Consider the following 8,083-nt stretch of genomic DNA (forward strand, 5'->3'; position numbering starts at 1 on the left):
CCAAATGACGATCACAAAGAACTCACTGACCGCCAGTTAGATCATCTAAACAGGTTGCTGAAATGAGAAAGGGCATTTCAATTAGTTTATGGAGTATTATTGTTCGTCTGCGGGTTATTTGCAATTCATACACACTAGCTGTGAGCGGATCCCATCGACCAAACATGTCAAGGTTGCTGAAATTCAGTAACCCAAAGGTTATCAATGAAGTTTCTTGGTGGGAGATTCAAAAACATGAGTTATATATCGTGAATTAGAAATTGAAATGGACAAGTTCATGATTTTGGGCTAAATGTTCACATTACGTATTGGATTGAGCAAGAAAACACCCTATTGCAGATGAATGTTTAATGGCCATTCGGTTGGCCTATTGGAGGATATCCAGGTTTCCAGGTGAGAAATTTTTTCCCAATGAATTTCCCTGTATATTGATGGATAATAGGCTTTAAGTTGATGACAAAAAAATTGTATTGTGATGCGAGGTTTTATTTTCATTTAGTGGCCTTATTACTGTGGTGATGGGGCTGATAAGTCATCCGACCGAGATATATCTGATGCTCACTTCAAGGCTTGCTTATATGCTGATATCAACATTAATGGCACCAATGGAGTGATGATGCTGGGCCAAGTAATACCTGACCTCCAGCTTGCTTGTTATTTCAAAAAGGAAAAAAGAAAAAGAAAAAAAAAAGCACAGAGTTGTTGCCATCAACATTGGCTTCTATCTTGCCGTGAGAACACCAAGTTGGACCAAGCATGGGAATTGAAGCAGGAGATCATCTATGGTGTTAAAGATACCTTCTTGAGGTGAAATTTCAATTACTTGCTTAAGAAAATAACGAAATACCATTAACAGCAAACAAAATAAGTGCATACAGACATGTTCTAAGGTATTTAAATACTTGATTGTTTATGTTTTTTATACAACACAGAATAACCGAGCAAGCTGGTGTTGTCCTCATGTAAGATCCAAAGCCAATAGAGGTAGCTGACTTCACTATCACCATTTACGCAATATTTTACCCCAAAGTTGATAAAAACATTCTCTTCCTTCTCATGGTGACTGCAATGGTGCAGGATGCCATACTAACTACAGGTTCACACCATAGAAATAACATGAACTTGGTCAAGAATTTTTGTTCAGTGAGGGACCTTCGAGAGTGTGTTCTTCGACTTTTCTGCAATACAAAAAGCATGAGAGAAGAGGGAGGCTTTGAAGTGATAAAGAAGGCGATTCGGAATCTCTCACTTCACTATCAGGAGCACATTAGCGCCTATGGAGAAGGTTGACGGGAAAGCATGAAACAGCCAACCAACACATTGTCTTCGGTAATGCTTAGAAGAAGCATACCAACTACTAGTCAAATTTAAAGATTGCCCTACTAATGGACTCAAATTTTATTGTGATGCCTGAATTACATGTATTGTTATGCAAGGAGTTGCTGATTGTGGTTGTTCAATCTGTGGGGGCCGTGACAATGAGAAGCAAAGAAAAGGTACCATAACAATGACCATACCAGTTCCCTTTTGTGCTCTATCTAAAAATCAATTGGAGATGCTCATTTTTATCAAATGATTCTAGAAACACTACCGTGAAAAAAAAATACCTATAAGTATTCTTTATCCTTTTTGGTCTTAGTCAATTCTATGATTGCGACCATGCAAGGAATTTTGACTTTTTAACAATCATAAAGCATCCCCACAGTTTTGCTTCCTAAGCTAAAGTAAAGACTTGGATATCTTGGTTCTTTTAGTGCCTCAAACACTTTCTGAAATGCTTCACTATTTTTGAATATCAATAAAATGTACAAAGTTCACCTGCCTTGCTCAGTTACTTAAAGGGCTTAAAATGAAGACAGGTGTCCTGCCTCAAACATGGACCCACGATGACCTCGTTACTTTCTAAAACTACAATTTTGTGGAAGCCCACCATCGAGGCTGAAGTTGTTGCTGTCGAGAAGCAAGCATTGAAGGTCTAAAATTCAAACTGCTGGCTAAGAACGGCCAACTGCCTTAATTAAATTAGTGAAGACCTCCAGGCTGAGATACTATGAACCCCTTTTTCTTCAGATTTAGGTCATTGACAGAAGATCCTCATGTACATAAGGCTTCCTAGAGGGAGAGATAATTAGGTGTCCAAGCTCGGACCTGGTCTTCATCACATTGGTTTCATCCTGCATTAGTGAGTAGTTTCACCATTATGGCATTTGAGTTCACATATTTGCCTTTAGTGTCACGGACGACTTCTTGTCTTTGTATTCTCAGTTACTTAGACATTTCAGTGTAATTCATCCAAATTTTGAGTGTCCTCATATGCTTAAGTCATTCAATTTGGCATGTCCAACTTTCTTTTGAATAAAAGGCTGTTTGACTTCTCATTCGGTAAACATGAGATTCATGAGTTAGTTTCATCTCTTCCAATGTCTTTTTAAGAGAACTTTGGGAAGTAGGTCGCGCAAGTTTGTCCGTGCAACTTGGCAAGTTCATTTTATTTGCAAGGTGAAGAAATGTTTCTCATTTACAAGAAGTGCAGTACAGACATTGAAATGCAATTTGGCAGTACCTCCAATTTTGCTTCTACGAAAATGAAAGTTACTCAGGGCATTTTTCTTTTCATCTCCTTACACCAATCCAAACGTCTCATTCAACAATAGAACAAATAATTAAAAATGATACTGATGCTAATTTATCAATCACGTTGTATCTAGCAGATAACAAAATTCAAGAAGTAGGATAGGTGTTTCTCTAGACAGATGGATGAGAAGGCACGGTTGGACTTCGACAATTCCAGGGTCCAGCTAAGGGAAAATCTGCAAACCTATGCAATTAATAAATTTATGAAATTGCCAGTATAAAACATGAAGACAATATAAAGAGATCAACATAGAGCATGAAAAAAATAACAAAGATAAGTAAGAACGATGTGCGGAATATAAACCCGATACAAGTCAGATAAAGAATATGCATGGCCTTATTAGTGAGTCTCAGGATAAAAGCCTCCATGAGCTAGAATTAAATTTAAGGCTAATTTTGAAAAAAGAAGAAGAGAATTCTCTACTAAAAGATACCCATTAAACAATACTTGAAACAAAGACTTATATCGAAGGGATCCATAAAAGCAATTATGAGTTTTTTTTTTTAAATTTCTTTCTTTCTCATTTTTTATATCTTTTTATCTTTTATTTAGTGGAAGAATAGATCACATACCTAGAGATGGATAGACATAAACAAAAAATATTGAAAAGGAGAGTGATTTAGTGAAACGAAGAACCACCCAAAGAGATACAAAACAAAAAGATTCAATCTCGAGACTCATCCAGTCAAAAGCCACATTCATTTGAGGATAGCACTCAGCACATTTGAAGAAGACATCTGGCCATTGAAAGTCGCGTGTTAACGAACCAAGGAACACGCCAGCTTTAGTACATGTATCCGAGATAAAAATAATTGTGCAACTAAGTCAAAAATGAGAATACAATACAGGAAAAGTTCCAACAGAGTCGACACATGAGATGGAGCGAAAACGAACCAAGCATCATAGACTGAGATGGCCATCCAAATATAGATTTCAGATTGCAGCAACGAATTACGATTTGGACTTGATGTTACTGCTCGGAAATTAAGGAGCAAACAAAGCAGAAATCGCAATTACTTGAGAAAGGGTTATGTGACTACGAAAACTTAAGAGAATCTTATGCAAGGAAATAGTGTTGTTAATTTTTCAATTATAACCAACATATCTGTTAAAAAATAAACTTCCAATTTCTTGGTAAGCATGTCAAGGCATAAATCACACTCGAACCAGTAAGGCATTGAATTGGCCCAGAACTTAAAGATCAACGAGTCGATATCGATTTCTCATCCAGAGTTTCTTATTCTTTCTCTTTGTCGTGAAATTCCAGCACCATCCATTTCAAGAATCAGAGAATTATCATCCACGCTTCGATCTTAGTTTAGAAGTCCAAAAAATCGTATCTGAAGATATGGCACCGACCATCACCGACACAATGGCAAGATTCCAGTCAGCAATTGAAGAGATCAGCAACAAACTTTAATCTGCACGAGAAACATCATAAATGGATAGAAACTGGAATACACGAAAATGAGCCGCCAAAAGTGTTATAGCAAGCAATTGAACAGAGAGATGCTTGATTTAGCTTATTCGTTGGAGATGAAATCCTCTAAATGAGATAAGCACATTCCTATGATCCCGCCAGAGACTAATCAAATTCAGCGAGGCAACATTACAGATCCCTCTATCGGACATATCATCGAACACCGTTTGAGCATCGTCTCACGCAATGGCACCATCCATACTTCAACACCACCGCATTGTCTGCATCATTATTGCTCTTCATACTCAAATCTGTACCGCTAGAGTTATTCAGCACACTCCAATATAGTGGAACATTTCAACATCGTTGAATAACAGAAGTTTGTCGGCTATGATATGTCCTATTGCAAATGTATGGCCAAGAAATAAGATGAAATAGTAAAAATGATAGAAGAGATTAGCCACATCATGCAATGTCAAATGGCATTTCCAAATATTGCTGGAAAAATCATTACCACATAGAAAATCACATCCACTGAGTAACTTTCTGCAACTGCAACTGAGGTGCTCGAGTGTGATTGATTATTGACTCAGATATTTCTATTAGATGAACTTCGCATTTCCTTTTTATGATCATGAAAGATTGTCCAGAGTGAAGATTGAAATGCAAATCACCACAACTCACGAATTTCATTAACTTCACTATGATTAGCTCATCAAAAGGCCAGACCAGCAGGTGCCTCTCGCTAACTTCAGGACCAAAACTAAGATTCATCCATGTCTCCCATTCCTTTTGCCAAAGTTACACTAGAGAGAGAGAGAGAGAGAGATTGGATAACTTGGAGGAGCAAAGGTCTATAGGTTCATTAAATATCAGGTCACCTTCTCAAAGAAACACGATCGGGGTTGTAATGGCTTCCCCCTGCTAGATGTTTGTTGAAATTTGCCTTTTGAAACTACTGAAGGTACAAATTTTAAGCATAGTTCTTCATTCACTCTTCTCAACTTATACCCTCCCTTACCCCTAGTCTCTGAGGTGAGATAAACAGAAGAAACCAACAAAAAGAACCAGTAGAATGCATAATTTCATATCCACATAATTTCACTTCTAATTGAGAAAGCTTTTACACCATATAAAACAAATTGATGCCCTCTAGTTACAAAAGTCAGGCTGCTACAAAAGAAACTATAGACGCACTCCAAACTACAAAATTATCCTAAACTTACCTCTGCCAGCAAAGTTTCCTCCCACCGTCAGGTATAATTTCATAAGCAAGTTTGTAGTTCTCAAAAGATGTGGCACCAAACTCTACATATTTGCAGCAATTTCACGAAGACTCCAGACCATCTTAGCCTTAATTTCGCGGGAGCTACCTCCTGATTCAAAATCATGTACAGTGCCATACTAAGCACTCCTCGTCCACCTATGTAAGATGTAGCGAGATGAAAGCTCACTAATATCTAGAGTCCGGAACAATCTCAAAGAATGTCTACACAATACACTGTCTGATTCAAATGTTTGACAGCCACAAATCAGATCGAGATTTTATGAAGAAAAGGTGACAATATGTTTCTCATTCTCATTGCCGCACTTACGGATCAAATATCTGCTGATGGCCCCTTGTTCATGAATCTAGGCACCCAGATACCCGTAGCTTTGATTCCCTCTGGAAAACTCGGCAAAAATGCCTGCAAGTTAAATGAATTTTAATCTTCTTTCCTTTCATTGCCACGATGTTGCTCAAACCCTTGCTCATATCTCACAACAAATTCATCAAGTGAAGTTTGAGAATTTAAATATGGATCAAAACAGGCATCTAGGCTTCCAATAATGGGAATTCCAGCAAAAATGTTCCATGCAAGTACAGTGGAACCCAGTTTTCACGCTTTTCGTACATTTCCTTCAGCCAAGAAATTTCCCACAGGCCATATATGCTGAGAAGAGCATCCCATGCAGCATCAAATTCACCAACTGTATGACTTTGATAAACACACTTCTCATATTCATATTTACAGTCACTACTCAATGTTTCATTAATCTCTCTAAAAAATTTCCTAGAAGCTGCACCTCTTTTGCCTTTCATTTTCATCTCAAGCTCATGGTTATGCTCTAGTTGATAACGATCAACAATCAACCTTCCATTATCATGCCTCTTAATCATCATAAATGCACCACGCCCAACCTTAGAAGGATGCTAAAATCCTTCTTTCCAGCAGACAAATCTCCGAGAAGTAATTGAACGGTCATTTTTTGATCGAAACGACTGACCAATATGAACTCTAAATCCCACATTCCCAGCATATGTATCATAATACTGGTATGTTTTGTTAGCTGAATCAAACTTTAGACCCACACAGGGCTCAAGTTTCAGTTGTCCTTCATTTGCCCCCGGTTTAATGCGCTTGGCACTGACAATACCTTAAGAAGATGAGCATCCATTATCAACAACATCAAGCTGTTTTATCTGTGGCTTACGGCATAAATCAACTCCTTTAGCAGTTGTTGCTGAACTTTTGCACTGGGAATTGGCAGGATGATTCTCATCACAAGCGTTGAGATCATGATTAAGATCTTTCGCAAATTGGTCAAGGGCCCACTTGCCAGAATCAGATTTTGTTCACCCTTATGAATGCAGGGCATCCTGTCCATGAATTAATTTGAAACCCTTCTTTCCAGCACGCAAATCTCCTATTACAAACCAATCCATCCACTATCGATTGATACAATTGACCAGACCATATTCTAAAACCCACTCACGATGCATAAATGCCATAGAATTCACGAGCATCAACTGCAATATCAAACTCCAATCCCACTTAAGGCTCCTGTTGAAACTCTTCTTCCCCCACTCTCATTGAAATCCCTCTCACAAACAGCACCAAGTATTCCTCAGTCTTCAAAGCTGTACCAGAAATAAGAAAATAAAGTAAGCGAGATAACTGTTGGATTATAATGTCTCAGTTGCTGTTTTCTGTTTTGTTTTTTTTACTCTGTTTTCCGCTGTTTTCTGTTCTGTTTTCTGCTCTGTTTTACTCTGTTTTTTTTATTAAAAAACAGCCAAGTTCATTTTGTTATGTATTTAGTGTTTTTGTTATTTTCTAGGAAGTTAATAGCACGTTTGTGTGCAGTTATGTGTTGCACGTACGTGAGCAGTTTTTGCTTTGTATTTAGTGGTTGTACTCGACAGTTTTTTTAAAAGCACAAGACGTACGCAAGTTTGTGTTATGTTTTTCTCTGTGCTTCTCTTCCTCATCTGAAAAATATAGCTTCTGGTTTTCTATTTTCTTGTTTACTGTTTTGATCAGTAACAACATTGGTATCAGAGCGTTTGTGGGATCTTAAGGGACTGTGAAGTGAGGGTAATTGAGTGAAGATTGCTTCCGATTTGCAAAGAAAAAGCTTATGGAGGCAGGATCGAGTGGATTCTCTGCAATGGCAACTCCAGTCTTTACTGGGGAAAAATTATCAGGCTTGGGTTGTCAAGATGACGGCATTCTTGGAGGGTCATGATTTGTGGGAAGCTGTGGAGGATGATTATGAGGTTGCTCCACTTCCGGACAATCCGACCTTGAATCGAGATAAAAAGTACCATAAAAAGAGAATCACAAGGAAGGCCAAGGCAAAGTCATGCATGTATGTTGCTGTTTCACCCACTATCTTCACAAGGATCATGAGATGTGATTCTGCAAAGGCAATATGGGATTTCTTGAAGGATGAATACGAGGGAGATGAGAAGATAAGAGGCATGAAGGTGCTGAATCTCCTTAGGGAGTTTGAGAGGCAGCAGATGAAAGATTCAGAGTCAGTGAAGGAGTACTCTGATAGGTTGGTTGGGATAGCTGAAAAAATCAGAGTTTTAGGGACTGACTTGAAGGATGAAAGGCTTGTTCAAAATATCCTAGTGTCTCTTCCAGAGAAGTTCGAAGCCACCATAGCGTCTCTGGAAAATACAAGAGACTTACCTGATATAAAGCTTGCAGAATTGTTAAATGCTCTGCAGGCACAGGAGCACAAAAGATTGATGAGAA

The 8,083-nt window shown here is 38.2% G+C and overlaps 1 pseudogene; it reads right to left on the reverse strand.

Moving 5' to 3' along the window:
• Positions 1-5,124: 5,124 nt before the first annotated feature.
• On the reverse strand, positions 5,125-6,956 carry LOC104425132 (annotated as a pseudogene).
• Between the last annotated feature and the right edge of the window lie 1,127 nt (positions 6,957-8,083).

The sequence above is a fragment of the Eucalyptus grandis genome, chromosome 7 (assembly GCF_016545825.1).
Source record: "Eucalyptus grandis isolate ANBG69807.140 chromosome 7, ASM1654582v1, whole genome shotgun sequence".
In the NCBI taxonomy this organism is placed as follows: domain Eukaryota; kingdom Viridiplantae; phylum Streptophyta; class Magnoliopsida; order Myrtales; family Myrtaceae; genus Eucalyptus; species Eucalyptus grandis.